At 39.7% G+C, this 22,149-nt stretch overlaps 1 long non-coding RNA gene across 1 annotated transcript in view; it reads right to left on the bottom strand.

Moving 5' to 3' along the window:
* The window catches only part of LOC106506923, a 99,924-nt gene that overhangs the window by 5,069 nt on the left and 72,706 nt on the right, over positions 1-22,149 (bottom strand). Inside the window, exons 2-3 of the long non-coding RNA XR_002340835.1 lie at positions 9,850-9,955; positions 4,272-4,773 (exon numbers count right to left, since the gene is read on the bottom strand). This is a non-coding gene — a long non-coding RNA (uncharacterized LOC106506923). The remainder of the gene's footprint in view (positions 1-4,271; positions 4,774-9,849; positions 9,956-22,149) is intronic.

Here is a 22,149-nt window from a genome sequence, read left to right as displayed (position 1 = left end):
CTTCTTCCAGATTGTCAAATTTGTTGGCGTATAGTTGTTCATAGTATTCTCTTATGGTTTTTCGTATTTCTGTAGTATCCATTGTGACTTCTTTTTCATTTCTAATTTTGGTTATTTGGGTTCTTTCTCTCCTCTTCTTAGTCTAGCCAGGGGTTTGTCAATTTTGTTTACATTTTCAAAGAACCAGCTCTTGGTTTTATTAATTTTCTTTTTTTTTTTTTTTTTTTTTTTTTTTAGGGCCGCAGGTGTGGCATGTGGAAGTTCCCAGGCCAGGGGTCGAATTGGAGCTACAGCTGCTGGCCTACCCCACAGCCACAGCATCGCGGGATCTGAGCCACATCTGTAACCTACACTGCAGCTTGCAGCAACACCAGATCCTTAGCCCACTGAGCAAGGCCAGGGATTGAACCTGTGTCTTCATGGATACTAGTCAGATTCTTTTTTGTTGTTGTTGTTGTTGTTGTTTTGGTTTTTTTTGCTATTTCTCGGGCCGCCTCCGCGGCATATGGAGGTTCCCAGGCTAGGGGTCTAATCGGACCTGTAGCCGCCAGCCTACGCCAGAGCCACAGCAACGCGGGATCCAAGCCATGTCTGCAACCTACACCACAGCTCACGGCAACGCCGGATCATTAACCCACTGAGCAAGGGCAGGGACCGAACCCGCAACCTCATGGTTCCTAGTCGGATTCGTTAACCACTGCGCCACGACGGGAACTCCCTCTATTGTTTTTTGAATCTCTATTTTATTGATTTCCTCTTTGATCTTTATAATTTCCTTCCTTCTGCTGACTTTAGGTTTTTTTGTTCTTCTTTTTCTAATTCGCTAAGGTGGAAGATTAAGTTGTCAATTTGAGATCTTTCTTCTTTTTTGAGGAAGGCCTGTATCACTATGAATTTCCCTCTGAGCACTGCTTTTGTGGCCTCCCATAGATTTTGAGAGGTTGTGTCTTCATTATCATTTGTCTCAAGGTATTTTTTAATTTCCTTCCTGATTTCCTCATTGACCCACTGATTTTTTAGTAGCATGTTGTTTAGTCTCCATGTAGTTAGTTTTTTCTCAGTTCTTTTCCTGTGTTGATTTCTAGTTTCATACCATTGTGGTCAGAGAAGATACTTGAAATAATTTCTGTACTTTTAAATTTGTTGAGGTTAGCTTTATGTCCCAATATGTGGTCGATTCTTGAGAATGTTCCATGTGCACTTGAGAAGAAGGTGTATTCTGATTTTTTTGGATGTAGTATCCTGAAGATGTCAATTAAGTCTAACTTTTCTACTGTTTCCTTTAGGATCTCTGTTGCTTTATTTGTTTTCTGTCTAGAGGATCTGTCCATTGATGTGAGGGGGGTATTAAGGTCTCCTACTATGATTGTATTCTCATCAATATCTCCCTTTATGTCTGTTAATATTTGTTGTATGTATCTGGGTGCTCCTGTATTTGGGGCATATATGTTGACGATAGTAACATCCTCTCCTTGGATGGATCCCTTAATCATTAAATAGTGTCCTTCTTTGTCTTTCTTTATGGCTTTTGTTTTAAAGTCTATTTTGTCTGATATGAGTATTGCAACTCCTGCTTTCCTGTCATGTCTATTGACATGAAATATTTTTCCCCACCCTTTCACTTTCATTCTATATGTATCCTTTTTCCTAAGGTGAGTTTCTTGTAGGCAGCAGATTGAAGGTTTTTGCTTTTTTATCCACTCAGCCACTCTGTGTCTTTTGATTGGAGCATTCAGTCCATTGACATTTAAGGTGATAATTGATAGGTGATTATTTATTGCCATTTTAAACCTCGTGTTCCAGTTGATTCTATGGTTCTCCATTCTTCCTTTCTTTTTTTGGTTGGATGGTCTCTGATTATTTTCTGCTTGAGTGGTTTTTTTTTTCATTTTTTGTGAATGCAATGTTTGGTTTTGGTTTGTGGGTACCCTGTTTTTAAAGTATGGTAACCCCTTCCTATAATCGTGTGTTTTACCCTGATGGTCCTATAGGTTCAAACACTTCATTACTATACTAACATTAAGAAGAGAAATTAAAAAAAATTTTTAACAGAGTCTATTTCCTTACTTCCCTTTCCCACATTTAATGATTTTGATGACTCTTTTTTCTTTTTAATGTTATTTTGTTTTAAACATGTTCATGATTAAATCTGTATGCTGGCTTATTTGAGTGACTGCTGATTGTGGGTTCCTCAATATCCTTTCTTTTTGGTTTAGAGAAGCCCTTTCAATATTTTTTTTTACCCTGGGTTTTGTATTGCTGTATTCTTTTAGCTTTTGTTTCTTGGAAAAAACTTTTATTTCCCCTTCTATTTTAAATGATATTCTTGCTGGATAGAGTATTCTAGGTTGCATATTTTTTCCTCTTAGCACTTTAAATATCTCTTGCCATTCCCTCCTGGCCTGTAGAGCTTCTGTAGAGAAATCAGCTGATAAGCTTATGGGGGTTCCCTTGTAGGTAACATTCTGCTTTTCTCTTGCTGCCTTTAGGATCCTCTCTTTATCATTAACCTTTGCCATTTTTATTATAATGTGTTTTGGTGTGGGTCTATTGGGGTTGTTCAACTTCTTTGGGGCCCTCTGTGCTTCCTGTATCTTGAACTCAGTATCCTTTAGATTTGGGAAGTTTCGAGTGATAATTTCTTCAAATATATTTTCCATTCCCTTATCTTTTTCGACTCCTTCTGGAATTCCTATTATGCGTAGATTGGCCTGCTTTATATTATCCCATAGGTCTCTTATATTGCTTTCATGTTTTTTGATTTGGTTTTCTGTCTGCTGACCTGATGGGGTGATTTCCATTATTCTTTCTTCCATATCACTAATTCATTCTTTTGCATTATTCATTCTGGTTAGTGCCCTTAGCTTGTATCTCTGCAAATGAATTTTCTAATTTTTCTTGGTTCCTCCCTATGTTTTCTAGTTCCTTTCTGAGGGCGTCTGCATTACTGTTCATATCTTCTCTTCCTTCCTTCAGTATTTTCACTATTTCCCTTTTGAACTCCAGGTCTGTCAGACTGCAGAGGTCTGTTTCATTGTTGATTGCTTTAGGTGAGTTCTTCTGTTGTTTTAACTGGGGGTGGTTTCTCAGCTTCTTCATCTTGCTTGTTGTTTTTCTTGGTGGAGCTGTACTCCCCGTGGCCAGGCAGGGCTTGCTTTGGCACTGCTATGGAATGTTTCCTGAGGGCTGGCATTGTTGGTCAGTCTTCTTTGGAGGCAGCATGGCTTTTTATGAGGGTGGGCGGGGCTGAAAGGGTCTCTCTGAAGCAAAGGAGGCAGACAGGACTGGGAGGTCCACACCGAGATGGAAGCAGATTTCACACAGCCGGACAGAGCTTGCTCTGGTGTTTTTGGGCTGTGGGGCTCTTCCAGGTGGCTGGCAGGCAGTGCTGGGCAGCTGTTCCACAGGAATGCAGTACCCGCCCCTGAGGGTGGGAGAAGCTAGCTGGGCTGCTGAGAACCCAAGGGGCTCTTCCCCAGGGCAGCTGAATTTGGAGGACTGCCTTGGAATTAAGGCAGATGTTGCACGACCAGTCCAAGCTTGTTCTACTTTTTCTGGGCTGTGGGGACTCTTGCAGGGGGCTGGCAGTGCTGAGTAGCTGTTCCACAGGAGTGCAGCACCCCCTGAGTGTGGGAGCAGCTAGCTGGGCCACTGATAACCCAAGGATTGGGAGGACCGCCTTGGGATGGAGGCAGATGTTGCACAGCCAGGCCGAGCTTGTTCTAGCTTTTCTGGGCTACAGTCCTTTTCCAGGGGCTGGCGGTGGTGGGTGCTGCTCTGCAGGGGTGTAGCCCCTCCAGGAGGCAGGCAGGCCAGGGCAGGGAAAGCCCCTGCGGTGGTCAGCTCCCTGCAAATGGTGAGGCCAGCCCCAGGTCTGGCATGCAAGCATGGTGTAGGGGGAGGGGAGATGCACTGGGAAGCACAGCTTTCTGATAGCTCGTGGGCAAGTGAGCTCATTGTGGTGTGGGGAGTATTCTATAGTGGCCCACCCCTTCTCCTCTACCCTCCCCAACACTGGTGCCTTGTCTCTCCTGCAGATCCAGCTCTTCTCCCAAGTACCCTCTGATGTGGCTTTCCACTCCCCAGCCCTTAGTATATTGCTCCCTCAAGGCTCCACTTGCTAGACTCCCAGGCAGTCTCTGCCCAGCCAATCCGACAGATCTCTTCCTAGACCCCCCAGGGCAGTCTCTTCCCTGCAAACCCAACTGACCGGTTTCTAGTTCCCCAAGCAGTTTCTGCACCGCCCACCCCAGCCCGTTCCAGGGACTAACCTCCAGAGCCGAGGTCTTGGTGCCCAGCCACCACCCAAGAGTCTCCGTTTTTGGTGAATGCGCCAGTATTTCAGATGATCTGTTTGGTGCTCACTCTACTCTTCAGATCTCAGACTTACTGCTGCACTCTTCTCTGCATCTGGAGATCTCTCTGATTTGGTTGATCTTTCCATCATAGGTGACTTTCCAGGGTGTGGGATCCCTTTCTCCTCCACAGTTCCCTTTCAGGAGAGCCCGTCTAGCCCCGATTCCCCTTGTCTCACTCTCCTCTTTTCTCTTGTTTTACCCAGTTATGTCACGAGATTCTTGCGGTTATTGGAGTTTAGGTTCTTTTGCCAGCGATTATTGCTGTTCTGTGCCAGTTGATTCACCTGTAGATGTGCTTTTGTTGTTGTTGTTGTGTTTGTGGGAGAGGGCAAGCGTGTCCCCCTACTCTTCCGCCATCTTCAGGAGACCGGCTTAGTCTGCTCTTGATAAAGAGATTGTGAAGGATTTCCTCTGCCTAGAAAAACAAAGATTTTGTTTTGTCAAAATAATTTCCTGTGCTTCATGTTGTCTTAATCAGATCTTTGATTACTTAAGAAAACCCCATCTTCTTAGTATTAAATGAGCAAAGTTTTGCCCGTAACTATGTAACCCTCTATATTTGCCTTTAAAATATTTTGTCATTTTAAATATATTATTATTTTTCATAATGATCTGTGATCCTATTTAGTCAGGTATCCAGAACATTTGATATGTTTGCCGAACTTTCAAAAATTATATACTAAATTAAGTCTTTTTGAGCTGGAAGTAACTTTGGGATTTTCCAAAGGGCACTTGGAATATTTCAAAAGATTTCTGTTCTCTCCTTATAAAAGAAAGATACCAAACTAATTAGGCTTAATTGAGGTGTTAAATTAGATAGGAAGCATTGTCAAATAAGAAGTGATTCATATTAAGCTTTCTTCCTGTTGCACCTGTATATGTTTTAAGTGTTCCAGAATTTGTATGAGATTCCTGAAATCTGATATGTCATGATATAATGTTATAACTTAGATTCTAAGACAATAACTAGAATTCTATGTCACAGATTTAACCAAATTTCCTTGTCAGTAACAGTCTCTCATAATATCTTTAACCATTGCCATTTTAAAGTCTTTTGTCATTTACAAACAGCTATTGCTTTACTCTGATGATTTTATAAACATGTTTCATTTTCAGAGAGATTCATGACAATGACAAATCAGGAATCAATTACATCGGACTGAATAGACTTATGAGGAAGATTATAAAATTTTATGCCTTTTACTTTAAAATACTGTTTATTTTTCTAGATTAAGGAAACCTTTTCTCAAGCCATGTAGGACGTACAGCAACTTGATAAAGTATACCTTTGTGAACAAAGATGAAACAATTACATTTTCCTCCCTACCTTGATCCCACCAAACCTCAGAAACCATTAGTCAATATTCTTATTTTCATGGCAATATTATTTGAATAAGTTCAATATGGTTTTATTACCAAGGTTTTGACTGACATATCATATATGTGAATGATATTCATAGACTCAGGTATGACCCAACAGCTTTAAGGATCTAAGGTTGACTTTATGGAGCCAGTATAGCCCCTTGTAAAACAAACAGGGTTCCTATCAGCCTAACCAGGTGAGTAAGGAAGGAAACCTCCTGGCAGATGCAGAAACCTCAGGATATTTGAGGGACCTCAAGAAGAGGAATTCATTCAAATCTATAGGTCTCACAGGCAAAATCTGATGATGAGTCCTTGGTTTGGTTTCCTGGACTCAAGCTGCTTTTAAAAGTCCCATCTGAGGAGTTCCCATTGTGATTCAGCAGAAACAAACCTGACTAGTATTCATGACTCAGGTTCATTCCTTGGCATCACTCAGTGGGTTAAGGATGTGGTGTTGTCACTGTGGCTGTGGCATGGGCTGGCAGCTGTAGCTCCAATTTGACCCTAGCCTGGGAACTTCCATATACCACAGGTGTGGCCCTAAAAAGTAATGAGTAAAAAAATACATAAAAGTCCAATCTGAGATTTCTCATGAACAGGTCCAGCAAAGCTGATTTAACAGAGCCTATATGATCAATCACTATTCTTGCTCTAATTATGTAAATAATAAGGCCAAATTTATGGAGACAAGACATATTTTGCAAACAAATTAATCTATCTCTGATAGAAATGGGGGTGACTGAAAGGAGGAGAAATTGTTTCAGTAGAAACTAATACAGACTTGTGGTTATCAGATTCTGGTTCTATGACTTGAGATTTTGTTATATACATCTGTACTGGATCCTAAATTATTCTAGTTTCCTCCAGTATCTGACTACAACTGTACAAATTAACATTTCCCATTTTCTCCCACCCTTTTGATTTGCTCCACATCACAAAAAACAAAAGCTACCCTTTCCCCCAAACCCCATGAACTGAGTATGATCAACTCGATGTAAACTTCAGAGAAATCACCATAACAGCTCCTTTAAAAACATCTGTGCCTGATGCTGTGTGGGCCACTCTCAAAGCTTACCTGAATGCCCACTGTCATTATCAGAAATATTCAAACTGGAAAAGGTGCTTCAACCCCAGCATCTGCATATCTTCTCTTTTCTACTGGCTGCCCTTAGGACTCAGTCTGGGTTTTCAGTTTCCTCCAACCACTAATTTTTTTTCCTTATGTTTTCATAGAAATGCCTTATTAAATACTTGATTGCTTATACTATGTAGGCCTAACTTTAGAAGCCCACCTACATCACCACCTCCTGAAATGAGACATTGTTTAACTGAACTGACTTTTTCTCAAGATTAAGAGATTGGTTCAGTGAGATCTGGAGCAAATATATCAACTTAGGTTCTGGACTGTGAAACTTCTTAGGGACATTTCAAAGATGAGGCTAAAGGAGAATAGAATTGATCACCCTAAAATATGCTTCTTTGGCAGCAGGATTGTTTTGGGCTATTTTGAAGAAACAGCAAACATAGGAAAAGCTGAAAACCAAGTAAAAGTTACCCTTGTGTAAAAGAAACATATTTACAGGGAAAATCTTCATTTGTAAGGGTGTCTCCTCTGTACCAAGAAAAGAAAGATGACTAAATCTCTAATCGTTGGAGACAGGCAGCAACTTAATTCTGCATAACAATGGCAAAAATTCAGACACCAAAATTAGATCTAGGAGATGATTTCAATTAAGGCAAAAATAAGCTTAGAGAAAAGGATAGGTAGACCTATAACAAAATGTTAACCATGTTTCCCTACCTACCCATGTGGTAGGATTATGGGTATTTTTGGTTTTTTTGTACTAATTTTTTACAGTTACTACATTGTATATCAATTTATTGTATGATCAGAAAATACCTAGTAAACTATTTTTTAAACCATGAGCATCCACACCTTTCCTTCTCTTATACAGTATGAGAATGTGAAACATTTCATTTTGATCTGACCCTTGATTCTGACCCTTGTGACAAAATGCAGTTATTATGACATAAGAATAGTTCAAAGAGGTTCATTTCTATTTAGGCTGCCCAACTGGTTAGCAATACTTCAACAGTACTTCAATATTCTGGCCAATGTCATTACTGAACAGTCCAATGGGATCCCATCAACTATACTCATTTGAAAGCACCTGACCCAAATTAATATGAAAATCATTTTTTTAATGAAAAGTGACTATTTCTTTTTTTGTCCTTTCTAGGGCCGCACCTACAGCATATGGAGGTTCCCAGGCTAGGGGGTCTAATCAGAGCTGTAGCCACCAGCCTACACCACAGCAACATGGGATCTGAGCCACGTCTGTGACCTATACCTCTGCTCACAGCAACAACGGATCCTTAACCACTGAGCCACGACAGAACTCTGAAAAATGACTATTGACTTACTGCAAAAGGCAAATAATGTTGCTCCAAAATCTTTCAGTGCCATTCACTGAGCAGTCTCTAGTGTCACTATATTCCTAGGGAAAATTTGATCCTAACCCTGAGTTAGAAGAGCATCTTTTTAGTAGCCTTGTACCTCACATTACCAGGTGTATGCAGCAGTGGTGTATTTAATGTTCTCTAATGCCCTGAGCCCCTTATTGGAAATCTGAGACCATATATCCCATTGATAATTATGTTATCACAAATTCTGGGGGGAAAATGCTTTCCAAAATATTTCAAGCAACAGTCTTTCTAGTTGAAAACCAAGTGAAAGTTGATTTTTTAAAGATATTTTCATCATTTTCTTTACTTCTTTCAAGATAACAGAATTTTCAAACTATCACCCTTACATTTTCAAAAGGTTTCAAATTTCAAGCTGTGTTTAGGTTTGCAACACTCTTTCAAAAGCATTTCAGGGCTGGCCTTGGCTAAATATGCAAATTATGTTTTCACTTTAGATATTCAGACTCAACAGTGGGCATCAATATGCTACTTAGGGGTAGGAAATGCATTTGTATTATTTTGTTCTACTTTTGCCCCAGGCAGGTATGAATGGGGGAGTCAGCTGGCATAGCTATGAATAGGACAGTCTCATTATGCTTTGGATTCTTAAATCTATTTGGAACATAAGCTTGAACCAGTCAGGTCTCTAGGGAAGGCCTACAAAAAATGAATTTGTTTTGCATCCAAATCTCAAGGACATAAATGCATGAAATTGAAAACAGTATTGCCTTTGGCCCCTTAGGAAACCTCAGTAAGAAATTTAAAAGGTAAACAATGGTCCTTCTCCACGACTAAGCAATATAATATGCCTTTTCTCTTTGGATGGTTTGAATTGGAGGAATGGTACATTGCAGATCACTGGATCACTTTGTAATCCCCAATTTTAGTTTCCTATTGAATTTACACAAATTGAATAAATTACATGAAAAATAGTCTCTGTGATGACTGGTTGTAACTGCGCTTTGTTTGCATCACAATGTCTTGCTCACCATTCTGTCACCTGTGCCTTGCAGAGGACCTGGCATGAAGAAGGCCTTCAATAAATACTTGTGAAGTATACAAACTCTAGTTGCCTTGGATTGAGAAGTTAGCCTGAAGACACCAAAATGGTAGTAATCAGAACTGCATTGACACAAAGTAAGAGTGAGAATCACAAAGGAAACCAATTCTAACATTCTATAGGCAAGTGGTCACCTGAAACTGGAAAAGTACCACCAATGGCATCAGCTGTGGGTAAATTATTTAACTTTTTTAGTTCCCTCTCTTGAAAAAATGAGGATGTTCTAAGTCTAAAATGTTCTGAGTTTCTTTTAAACCTCTCAGCCTTCCCTGTAGACCAAAACTTTGAGACAACAGAGTGGTTTGTCAGTTTCCCCTCCTAGGATCATTACTAACTGGCTTTTCTGACGATCACTTCTGTGTTCTCTCTTTGAACTGTCCTTCACATCCTATTGAGACTATTGACACATCCTAACTAGGTTACAACACAAACCTCAAGTTAGCTGCACACTGTTTGTTGCCTTTTCTGCCCTTACCTTAGTCTCTTTTCCCTAACAATGAAACATACTTGCAAGCGTGCTTCCCAAGATTGAGACCAAAGTCTATGGTGATACTTGAAATAAATCCTCAGAGAATTTTAACCATCATTGGACTTACCAACCTGGTGTTTTAACAGCTCACAAACGTTGGACAATCTCAATCAGCAGCTTCAATATATCAACTCTTAACACAGCCTTTAAAATGATTGCATCATCTCAAACCTCAAGCTGTAAATAGAAAAAAATTTAGAAATCTCATAGAACAGACTAGTGGCCTCTCAAGCTAAACGTAGAATCTTTCATTTTATTTGTGACTAATCTAGTGCTTGAGATATACAGGTATATTGAATACATTTATTACACTGCATGGAGAAATACTTAGGAGATGAATGCTACTATTGTTTCCTTACTAAGGGTTTTTCCTTTTGTCCTTTGCTTCCATAACTTTATGTTCTCTTCACCCACACATACAAATCTAGATACTACACAAAAGATCTAACTCTCTGACTATAACCATAAACAGAGGAGCAGAGTAGAATATAGGATATGGAAATATGAATTCTATATGAGTAAGAAATTATGTATGATTCCAAAACTAATGGTTAGGTTTGTTCAGAGATATGACCTAGGAAGACTGTAACAGAAAGCAGGGACAGGGAGATGTGTAGAATCAAATACCAATTAATCAGAATGATTATGGAATGGGATCTACCCATTAATTTACTGGTTAATAGTAATTCAGTTTGAAGATTTTAAAAAATAATTCCTGTTATTTATTTGTTCCTCACAACTACTCAGAAAGGCAAGCCAAGTATTAACTAGTATCCCAGTATCACAGATGACAAAACTAAGGCCTAGACTCAGTTTTTTGTCTAAGTACACAATCAGGAATTGATTTTTCAGATCTCCTAACTGAAAATTCCATAGCCTTTTCAGTATACTATGATTAGCCAAAAATTTAGACAACTTTTTAAAAAATCCTGTTAAAAATTGTTAAAGCATATTTATACTCTTGACTCAGGAAGCAAGATGTGCTAAACATAGTAAATCATTTTAATAATATAGATACAAAAAAAAAAGCCTGATTGGATCATGACCTGAAAAATAGATGTTATGGTTATACAGTAGGTGAATTTTAGAAACGATATTAATTGCAAGGAACCATCGAACAGAAAAAGGGTGCTGGGTTTCCAGTGCATGTATACCTCAAAACATCATAATGTTTCAACAACCTCTGCACACATTATAAGTAACACATTTTAAATAAATACACATTTTAAATCACATCGGGACACCTGTAACAAATTATTTTAAAATGTGCATAATCTAATTATCCATTGTGAAGGTTGGCACCAAAAATGGCAAGACAGCTGTACCTTATGTTTAAAATTAGTGCTGAAACTTAGTTTTCATCATCTAGCCTAAATAAAATAACTAGATGCAAAGAAAATGCATAGACATTCAAATACTGACTTTTTGAAAACCCAGTCACCCCCTTAATGGAGAACTTGGAAGATCCAGGGAAAATGGAAGGAGAGTCACAATTCTACCATTAGATGAATATTTGTACCATTGGCCTCTTGCATACCTGAGATCCTAAGTGTCAGTGAATTACATCTAAGTATCACTATTCTCCTTACTAGTTACTTTGATGTTTTGCTGAATGACCTTCCAAAACTACCCGTACTTATTGAATAATTCCTATATACCTTGGGCTGGAATTCAGGGCCATTCAGACACTACTCTCAACGATAATTTCCAACCATTTCAATCTCATCCTTCAAACCCTTTCAGGTGATGTGGAAAACTACCTCTCATGAGTTTAAGAAACAAATTTGTGATTTGTAGTATCTGCCAGTTTTCACAGACCATGACCAATTTCAAGCTACCAAAGATTGAAAATTGGCCTGAAAAAATGTCCTGAATATTTAACAACTGGCTCTATCTACCTTATAGGAGTTTATCCAGCTCAAGCACACTGCTGATTCACTCCATATTCCAATCAGATGAATTTATTGAAACTCTATGAATATGCCTCACCATTTTCTGTAATGAACTGTGCCTCTGTATATAATGAAGTGAGCCCCATTTCTTTTCATGTCAAATTCCTAGCCACTCTTAATGTTCAATGTAAACGCTACTTCTTTCTCAATTTGTATAATTTTATTTCTACATCTTGTTGACCTTAACACATATTTGACTTCAGGTTATTTATTGTACGTGTCGTTAACTCCTGAATCAACCAAGGACAAACCTATTTCTTCTTTTTAATATCACCTGGAGCTCATAAGATGCTTTACACGTAATGATACTTCTTAGATTCTTGGTTTGGTGAGGGACAAACTGGGAAGCAGTTTTTCAGTGACATGTAAGACAATGAATAAATAAGTCCATAAGATTATATTTGAGGGTGAATTTGAGGTTACAGATTAAGATTAAAGATGCATTCACTTGAAAACAATCTTCAAAAGTCACACTCATGAAAAAAATAGTAGTTAAGACTATTAGTTTTGCCATAAAATTGCCTGTGGTTCAAATACTGTCTCTCTAACTTACTAGCTGGTGATATTGGATGAGTTATTTAACATCTCCAAGTTTCAGTTTCCTCATTTGTAAACTGGGCATAATAATACCTATCTTATCAGGTTATTTTGAGTACAGTGTAGAATAATATATGTAAAGTACTTAAAACAATGCCTGATGTATACTAAGCATTCATTATTTGTTAGTAAGAATAGTAGTAGAAAATAGTACGTATTGCCTAAAAACAAATCTCAAAAACTGTAAATAAGATTAAAGAATAAATGAATGTTAAACCAGGAAAAGGGAGGAATAGATGACTATAATAGTCACAAACACAGGATTTGCTGCAACCTAGACCTTAAACTGAACTAAACACTAACTTTCAAAATCCTAATATCCCCATATCCTGCTTCATAACTCCCCGGTCATGTCCCACTGTAGAATGCCAAAGCCATCATCATGTTTTCGATGTCCACTAGTTAAAAACAAATTTTAAGATCAGCTTGTTGAAACCCTTCAAAGCCTGTGGCATTCACTTATCTATGGCACAGATGGCCCCAACTCACATTAACCTCAACAGAGTCATTAAATGTCCCCCTCAAATGTTAGATGAACCCTGAAGGACATGGAACTGCTGACATTTCTTTAAGCATATGACATTTTAAAAGGATTCTGGGTTATCCACTTATTCCACATTGGATAAATATGCTGCCTCCGCCATAAATCCTGACGGGTAGGAAGGAAATGAATAAAAGAACTCTTTGTTCATAAGCAGGAAAGAATAAGAAAATATCCAGGTACTTTCCATCTAAATGGAGTGCATCTGCCTTTTGGATTCACTTTAGAGATTGCTGAAAATACTAAAGGAAGAAGGTTACAACTCACCCTTAGCAGAAAGGTGAAGAAGCATTAAAAAATTCTAGGGTGTCTATTTGTCCCTAAGTATGGGAGAAATTGGGCTTGTGGAAGGAAGAGTTGGAGATAATACTCCTACTTGGGACTCCCACATTTTCTCATTAATAATTCCCAAAATGAGTATTTTTAATGCCCATCTCAGATTGGCATCGAATCTCTCACCAGAATACATAATCCTGACAATTATGAAGTGTTTAATTTTACTGAAATCTCTTTTCCTAGAAGGATCTATCAACCAACTAGCTTTTCAAAGAAGTATCAACCAGCTATCAAAGGCATGGCCAAACTTGAGTGAACCTGGGCTTTCTCTTTGCTTTGCCTTCCAGAGGAGCCAACTACTACACTGCTGCTTCCTTCTTCAGTTCCTGTCCCGACCCCGGAGTATTTGATCTCTTGATCATTGTCTATTGATTATGTGCTTACCCATCTGAATTTTCAAAACAGTGTTGCTAACACAGTATTCAGTAGCGTTTATCTGTTGCAGGTACTTTGTTCAGTGAACTAGGGTAAGGTTTCCTTAACATATGAGGAGACTAAGGATCCTCTGAAATATCTAGAAAAAAGTCTGGTAGCCCCTTTTAAGCACCAAGCTCTCCAGCATTACCAATGATTGCCATGCCATAAGTGGAAGAAAGTTAGAAAACCTTCTACCATTCCAGTGTTATGATTTCTAGCATATGCGTGTGTGTGTGTACACTTTTTTCCCCATAGAGACACATCACCAGCATTTATATGGTATAAGAACACAGAGCTGAAATTTTTATGCTAGTTTAAGAAAATCATTGAAAAGTGAAACTGCTGTACAGCAATGCTAATGTTTATTCTCAGTTATTATAGTTTCCCACATAACATCCATCAATCTCAATGACTGAAAGAAGCCTGATCCCAAAAAGTACATATAGTAGGATTCCATTTATTTAAATACAGGTAATAAAAGTATATAGTGATAGAAATCTGCACAGTGGTTACCCTTGTAGAGGAGGAAATGGAGTGAATTGAATGGGAAGTAAAGGGAACATCTGAGTAGCTTATGTTTCTTGATCTGGGTTCTGATTACTTGGTGACAATTCATTTAGCTCAATACTCTTCTACATGTAACACTGCAATAAAAATTTACTAACATAAAACTAAAAAGGAAATTTGAAAAAATTTTATCAATACTCAAGATAATTTGAATGTTGTTATATTCAAAAATATATTAATACCAGGCAATTTTTTATTTTACTGGGAAGATACCTCATTAAAAAGTAAGAAAATTAAGACAATAGGAAAAAGAGTAGCCAGTAAAGTGAGGATCAAAGTTTAGAAATATGATCTGTTTTATAACTAAAGAAAATCCACATAGAAATTTATGAGGAAGAGTGATTCCAGAATAAAGAATTTTATCATGCATGCAACCACTTCATTTTACAGATGAAGAAACTGAGGACAGAGAGAAGCCATTTATTCAAGCTCACCCAGCTGCTCAGAAGTAATGTAGAAAATATAATCCAAGCCTCCGCAGGCCTCCCCCTCCTTTGTATAGATGAGAACAACAGTTAGGCTACACATTGCTATGTGACCTTACAACAAAATAATAGATCTGATAACATGGAAGTTTAGTGTGAAGGTGGGTGGCTGCTTTGCAGATTCTAGTGTTCCAGCCTTTGGGAATGTTCCAGTAGTGACTTGCCCTAGGTGGCAATGAGTCATGAGAAGGCTTGGAAAGGCAACATCAAGCTCCTGCTGAGGCTTCAATGGAAGAAACTGAATCAACTGAATAGGAGTGGCAACTCTGAGCATTTGGTAAGATCAGATCCCAAGGATGAGCTGGCTTCATTTAAGAGGCCTGAGAAATCTCTAGATCACTGGCTAGCATTGAAGGCAAAGAATAATTTCAAAGATTAAATATTAGGGGCAAAGTTTGTACATGTCTGTGAATGCTATGTGCCTTTGAATAGGCCAAAGCCCCTTCTCAAAAGGCCCCCTTAGTAGCATAATCTTGCAGAAGTGAATGAGATAGAGATAAGAAGTCATTTCCTCTGTTCCTTAAGCAATGAGAGACACTAGGAAATCCAAACAGATAAGGTTGTGTAGGGAGAGGAGTTAGCAAAAGAGACAAGACACTAAGTCACATGGGCAAAGGGCTTAATTGAGAAGACAAGGTCAACAGAGATGGGGTGACACAAGGGGCCAAAGAAAAGTTTGAAAATCCAACCCAATGAAAAAGATGCCTTCAGTCAATCAAGGCAAAGGGACACTGCCTCCAGATTTGGAAGGGTTCTGTTGTTTTGTTTTCAGCAAGTTGCAGGGAACTGCTGAATCACTTGACCAAAGGTAGGAACTTAGAACAACCATGAAATGATAATGGAAGAGAAGAAAACTAAGGCAGTGACTGTGAATTTTGACTCAGAATGCCTCCATTAGCATCTGTTTCTCAAGATTTTAAAACCAGAATCTCAGACCCACTTATCATCCATTTTATAGGTTCTTTCGGGCTTCGCCACAGAAAGAAATCCCAGGCCCCACAAAGAACAGTGTTTCCCTAGTTTCCCCCCTGACAGCCTACATTTGCTGTGAATGTGGGGCTGGGTGTGATGGCTGCCTGCCATTTTCCCACCAGGGAACTAATGGCTCCAACTAAGCGCTCCTTTCAAAACGTCAAAGTGCTCAAGCCATTGGTTTGGGGATCTCTTCCTTTGAAAGCTTGTCACAATTCAAAGACTATGGAGATTAAGAGCCCACTTAAGGAGACAGCCATAAAAGTTGAAAATCATGCATTTCTAAGGCTGTCACAGCACCTGGTAATGTACAAAATTGTTATGTGTCATTGGTCTTAAATTGGAATCTAAGTTAGGAGATTAGGGTAGGGGTAAGATGTGTAGGTCTGTCTCCAACCCTGGAGTCTTTGTGGAGTAGGCTAAGTGCTGGGTGAGGTCAGAGCCTAGAAGTATTAGTAGTTTTTCATATAGATCATGGAAATCCCAGAGGTCCTATCTGCCACTAGGTACACAGTTCAATACGAAGGATTCTAAACCCTTGATATGTTGCAGGGTGAGTGTCCTCTAATGTCCTAGTCAAATTAGTGCCCAAATGCTTGATCTTTTTGCAGGTCATCCTTCATGGTCACCAATCCCAGTTCATCTCCTGAGGTGTCGGAGTATAAAGTGAGATTTTACTTCTTTTCATCAGCAGAGCAGCCTCCCAAAGAGAGAGAAAAAGCTCACACAGTGGTTATCATCCCCTGTAACAACTATAACCTCAATAATTTCAGAGAAACTATGTATCTTTTAATTGTCTGGCTAAACTCTATAGCATTGACCTATCTATGTTTATGTCTACACATGCATGTGGTTATAAATCCATCAATTAGATTTTTGTGATCTCAACATGGTAAAATACCAACTAAAATACATAATATGGGGCTGCTTCTCCCTCAATTCACCTCTCTTGGTAATACATCCTCTCTAAACAAAATTAAAAGCAATAAACACACTACCTGGAAGTCATTCCTCATCCTTCCCTTATCGCTCTGGCCTTAATTCAAAAGATTTCATCTGGCCTGTCTCCCAGCCTCATGTCCACCCACTGTGAGGTTTCATCACTCTAGGAATGCTCCTTTTGAGTCCTTTTAGCCTTCACTGAGAGTTCTATCACAAGGCTGCTGGCTTCTCACTCATCTCTCTGAAGCCTTCTCCACTGACATGAATATTGAGGTTAGATAGACAGTGAAGGGATTATTGAAGATGAGTGCCTGCTACAAGGATATTTAATTGCTAAGGCCCATATCAATGTGGCCAAAGGGAGCCAGATACCAGAATTCAGTTTGTATACATCTTCATAACTGGGCTACCTGGCAAGGATCTGAAAAATCGATTCTGTAACTTACCTGTCCCCAGACTGCTCTGGAAAACTGGACCAACCGAATTCTTAGAGTGCTGTGTTAAATTTTTTCCAGTTCCAGAAACACATAGTGCATACTCTTCAAGACACTAAGTATGAGTGCTTCGTTTTACTCCTTATCATTTATCATAAGATTCACATAAAAGCCTCTCTTTATACCACTCACCCAGAGAAGTACCCAAGCATGCCTTTCTTTCTAACTCAGTCCCTTCTTCATTATCAGACATTCTTGATGCATCCTAACAGGCCTCTCTGAGCCCAGCTACAGACCAGCCCTTCAAAAGTTGTGCTTTGAAATGTCATCAAGGCCTTCTGAATAAACTAGGAGGGGTCAAGGGTTCAGTTGCCTGACTTGGGTAAGCCACATAATCTGTGAAGCTCAGTTTTCCCATCTGTGCAGGAGAGACACAGTATAAATGATCATTCAGATTCCTTCAAGTTCTGAAAAGAACCCAAAGATGCTAGAATAAAGGAGGGAATAAGAGAGGTAGTTTATCTGTCTTTGGAGCTTATATAAGCTGCTCCCATTTTCCACTTTCCCTAAGCTTGTCTCTGTCACCAAAAGCCCAGAGCCTTCCAATTTCTCTAGCAAAACCTACTATGGAGAAGGAATGTATTGTCAGTTATTGGCTCACACTATAAACTCTGAGAGCAGAGGTAATCTTTGTATTCTCAATGTCTAGGCCCTGGCTCTAATCCTCTCAATTATTCTTAAAGTACTGAATGTGATGCCTCTTCCAGGCATCTTTTAAATTAAAACCTTATCTCTAAATAGAATGAAAGATTCCATCTCCTAATAAAGAAATTATTAGAGTAATAGGGAATGGAGGTTATTTTTTCACACAGCATCCTTTCAGTATCCTTTAAAATTGGTTCACTTTTTTTTTTGTTTGTTTTGCTCTAGCCGTAAAGCAAGTTAGATAACTAGAAGTATATCTAGGGAGAGAAAGCCATGGGAGGATGTAAGGGCTATCCTTCTTGTATCAGGTTTCTGGCAGGAAAGATAAAGGCACACTCAAATGGGGTTGAGTTTTACAAAGGTCCATTTCAGGAAATCCAACAGTGGGTCATCTAGTACTCAGAGGACAGCATAGCAGGGAGCTGTTACTACTCAAGCCTGAAAAGGCAAGGGCACTAGCCACCTGACAAATTGTTGCCTTTGGCAGAGGAAGCCAACCCATGATGACTGGGCGGGGGTTGGGGGGAGCCAAGGGGAATGAAAGCCCAGATTCTCATTCTCCTCCTACCCACCTAGCTCCTACTGTGAACTCACATTGGCCAAAACCAACTAAAAGCCAAAGGGCAAGGGAGCTCACAGAGACGATCTATAAGAAATCAGTCTACTGGGACAGAACAGCTTGGGAAAAGAGCAGAAAGAATCTGCAGAGACAAATGGCAAAGATCCAACCCACAACTCAAATAGCTCACTGATGAGTGTGGCAACTTCCACGCACCTCTTAACAGGAGAAGCTCAGAGCTGACCCCTGATTCACAAAATCTTGTGTTCATCGCTGGTCTCTGCAACTCCACCTCCTTGAGAGTAAAAGCAAGAGTCCTCATGCCTAGGGCAAAATCAGAGTTTGAGGCCTGTGAGCTTGGCCTGAAGTGGGAGCTACTGTACTTTAAAGCCTTGGTATATGTTTGGCGTTAAGGAAGTCTCTGCACTCGAGAACTGAGCTGCTACATAGGTGTCTAACTCAGTGGTCTTGCCCACAGCCCAGTCACAACTCAGGCCACCCCAAAGTTTCCAAACTCTTGACAATGACAAGTCTGCAGGGTTTCAGATCTATAGGCTTCCTTCTGTGAAGACAAAAGAACTTGGGTATCTTCTCAGAGCAGATTCATCATTTGAAGAGAAAGCATTCTGGTAGAGAACAATAACTTCCTGTAGCTTCTAGCAAGTGCCTCTTGACTGAAAGAAAGAGTATCTCACCCCAGAGGGCTTTATGAGGGAACACCAACTAGAAAGATCTGTTGGAGCCACAAAAGCAGATTCCCTGCCTCTTTTCTCCTTTTTGTCTTATTTTACTTTGGCCATGAAACATGAATCAGATTGTAGAAATTAAAGTCCCATCTTGGCCTTAATCAAGTATAATTTTAGTGCTGATGAAATACTTGACAGCAATGTTGGCTTGTTTACTCGTCACTGAAATGAATGCTCCACTAGAATTCCTGGGAAAATAACCATTTCCAAGAAGCTAATGAGTTAAAAAAATTTTAATCCCTTTGAAAAAAATATATCAGAATAATGACAGATTCTGTATTAGAAAAAGTAAAATAGTATCCTTTCCTTTATATAGTCCTTCTTGCTTGGGAGCAAACTGTCAAAAGACTAAGTTTCAAAAGAAGGATGGGTTTAAGACAAGCCAGAGTGATGTCAGATTACATGAGTCCAGATGGTCCTGTCAGACTTGTCTTCGACTGCTTGGTTTGTGGCGATTTTTTTTTCCTGAGAGCTAAATAGATGTGGGTGATAGAAACAGAGCAAGCAAGCCTGGGAAGCCATCTAAATCACTGTAGTAAATATGTTTTAGGATGTGTGCCCACCCTGAGCTCCACCTCTGTAACAGTACTCCTCCCCTTCAGAGGTGAGACTCTGAAGCCATGCCACTGCTATGCTCACACTACTCATTGACTCCAGCTGATTGGACCAGGAATGGACACTTGACCCAGGCAAACCAATTCAGAATCTAGATTGGCAAGAAAAATACCTTTCACCATTTGGTATTGGGACAGAGAAAGGTCAGGACAACTAGCTGTAGACAGTCATTTTGTAAGCTGATGTAAACTCAACTGAAGGCCACCATTTAAGGGCAGCTAAAATGTGCCAAATATAAACATAGCAGAAGAATCAGCCTGAAGAGTGAGAGAAGTATGAAGCCAGTAACAGAGATTAGCAGATATAAAAGACTGTGTGATCTCCAAGAGAGAAATGTGTACAGATAGGAGGGGGCCTGCCTTCAATTATATGTTGACTTTCTGGGTCCTGTGTGAGGCGTGAATGCATGTCTTGCCCTTAGCATCTTAGACACACTCTTGTATTCCTCCAGAGAATGTCCCCTTTTAACTTAACCCACTTTGAATTCTCCCATCAAAACCATCCATGGATGTAATTAACTCTGGACAATCTGAATCAGCCATCTCAGGGCTTTAGCTTCCAGAAGCAATACCATGAAGGCACAGAGATTCCTACAAAACTGTTGAACCTGGTTCTCGAATACCAAAATGGATTATATCATCAAAGGGATGCTATCTACACCAGCAGAGGAGACAAGAGGAGTGTCAGTTGTTCAGCAGAAGATGGAATTACATTGGGCACCTATTAATGCCCCCCCCCCCAGAAGTAGGGGGTTTGGGAAGGTAAGTATCAGGGGCAGTGCTTCTTCATGGGACTTATTTCATTTTACTCTGTTCTTTGTCAACATTTCACACTAAGCAGAACACCACCAAGAGCTGTGTTTACATTTTGCTGTCACCTATAGTGTTACCTGCTTTATGCATCAGCCTGATCTTCATTTTAACCACATCAAGCTTATGACATACTGACCCTATCAAATCATGCTTGTTTAATTCAGCAAGGATAAAAACATTAAAATTAATTTTTAAAGCAGTGCCTTATAAAATATGTAACATGTTCTATAAAATGGCATGATGTACTTTGATTTTTCAAAGCCCTTGCTTGTCAACTGTTCACGTAATATCTCCGGGTAATGACTAAGCGTGGGGTTACATGCTATGGAGCCTCTCACATATTATACTTTACTTTGGTCCGTCACCCTATGGTAACCCTGTGAGTTTAACAGGGCAGCCATTAGTAAATTTATTGTAAATGGAAAAAATGAGGCTCAGTGAATCAAATGGCAGTTACCCAGGGTTTTACAGCTACTACATAAACAAGTCAGGACACAGATTCAGAAGTTCCAACTCTAAAGCTTATATTCTTTCCCCCCATAGAGGAAGTGTAGAATTGTACAGAGCATCCAAAATACAGCTTTTACTGTATTTTACATGTGTTCTCACTACAGTGTTTCCAGGTAGTAAAATGTGCATACTGCAGGAGAGGAAGACCATGTCTGACTCCTTCATGGCCGGCAGCCTCCCTAGCACCTAGCACCTAATGAAGTACAGGAAAGGTCCATGACTTAGATGGGGCTTCCCAAGGGCAAACCCTTGGCTAAGGATTCATGTGAAAATGGATTATCAGGAGGTAGTCCCAATAACTTCATTGGGGACGAGAGAAATGGAATGAAGAAGGGAAAGAGACCAAGCAAGGATAGAACATTAACTCCCAAGGATGCTAAGAGGCTTGGTCTGGCAAGTGACCTCTAGAGATAGCCTGACTTCAGCATTGTCTCTGTTAGGAGGGAATGATGAATATTTATTCCTTCTTGCCAGTTCAATGATTGGTGACTGATGCCCACAAGTGGATGTAAATTCCAAAGTCCTTTTGGTTCTTCAGGCAAAATGGGTTTGAGCAGCTTGAGGGCAACCCTTTAACAAAGAGACACAGATGCTGGCTCTTGGGAGTAAAAACACACCAGGAGTCATGTGCACCAAAATTACATAGGGATCCATGGGAACAAGGACAGGCCACTGACAGCATCTGGCATAGCATTCAGTCAGGACTTCTTGAATGAAAGAAAGAGAGAAAGAAAAGGTAGGAGGAAGGAAGGGCAGAATTCTGGGTTCCATGTGTTTACTAATATAATCTAAGCCAACCATCCTGTCAACCTTTGCACATAGTTATGCTTTTTTTCCATTTTACTGATAAGGGAACTGAAGCTCAGAATGGTTAAACTGTTTGCCTAAGGTTATACAACTTATAATAGTACAGCAAAAAGTCAGACAGGTCCATCAAGCTTTATAGCCTCTGCACTTCCCACGACTCTACTCCGTCTCATTGAGCTGTCATTCCCATGCTGCCTGGGCCCCATTTTCAACTCGCCAAGAATGAGCTGAGCTCTCATAGGTCACAATTTGGATCACTGCAGCATCCACATTCCTCAGGCCCAAGAACATTTCTTCTCTTCTGCCCTTAGATCTTGTCCATTTCAAACAGGATCAGAAAAAAAAAAAAAAAAGTTGGGCATACAGCCGATCAG

This window comes from Sus scrofa, chromosome X (genome assembly GCF_000003025.6).
Source record: "Sus scrofa isolate TJ Tabasco breed Duroc chromosome X, Sscrofa11.1, whole genome shotgun sequence".
Taxonomy (NCBI): domain Eukaryota; kingdom Metazoa; phylum Chordata; class Mammalia; order Artiodactyla; family Suidae; genus Sus; species Sus scrofa.
This window is presented reverse-complemented; position numbering and strand designations above follow the sequence as displayed.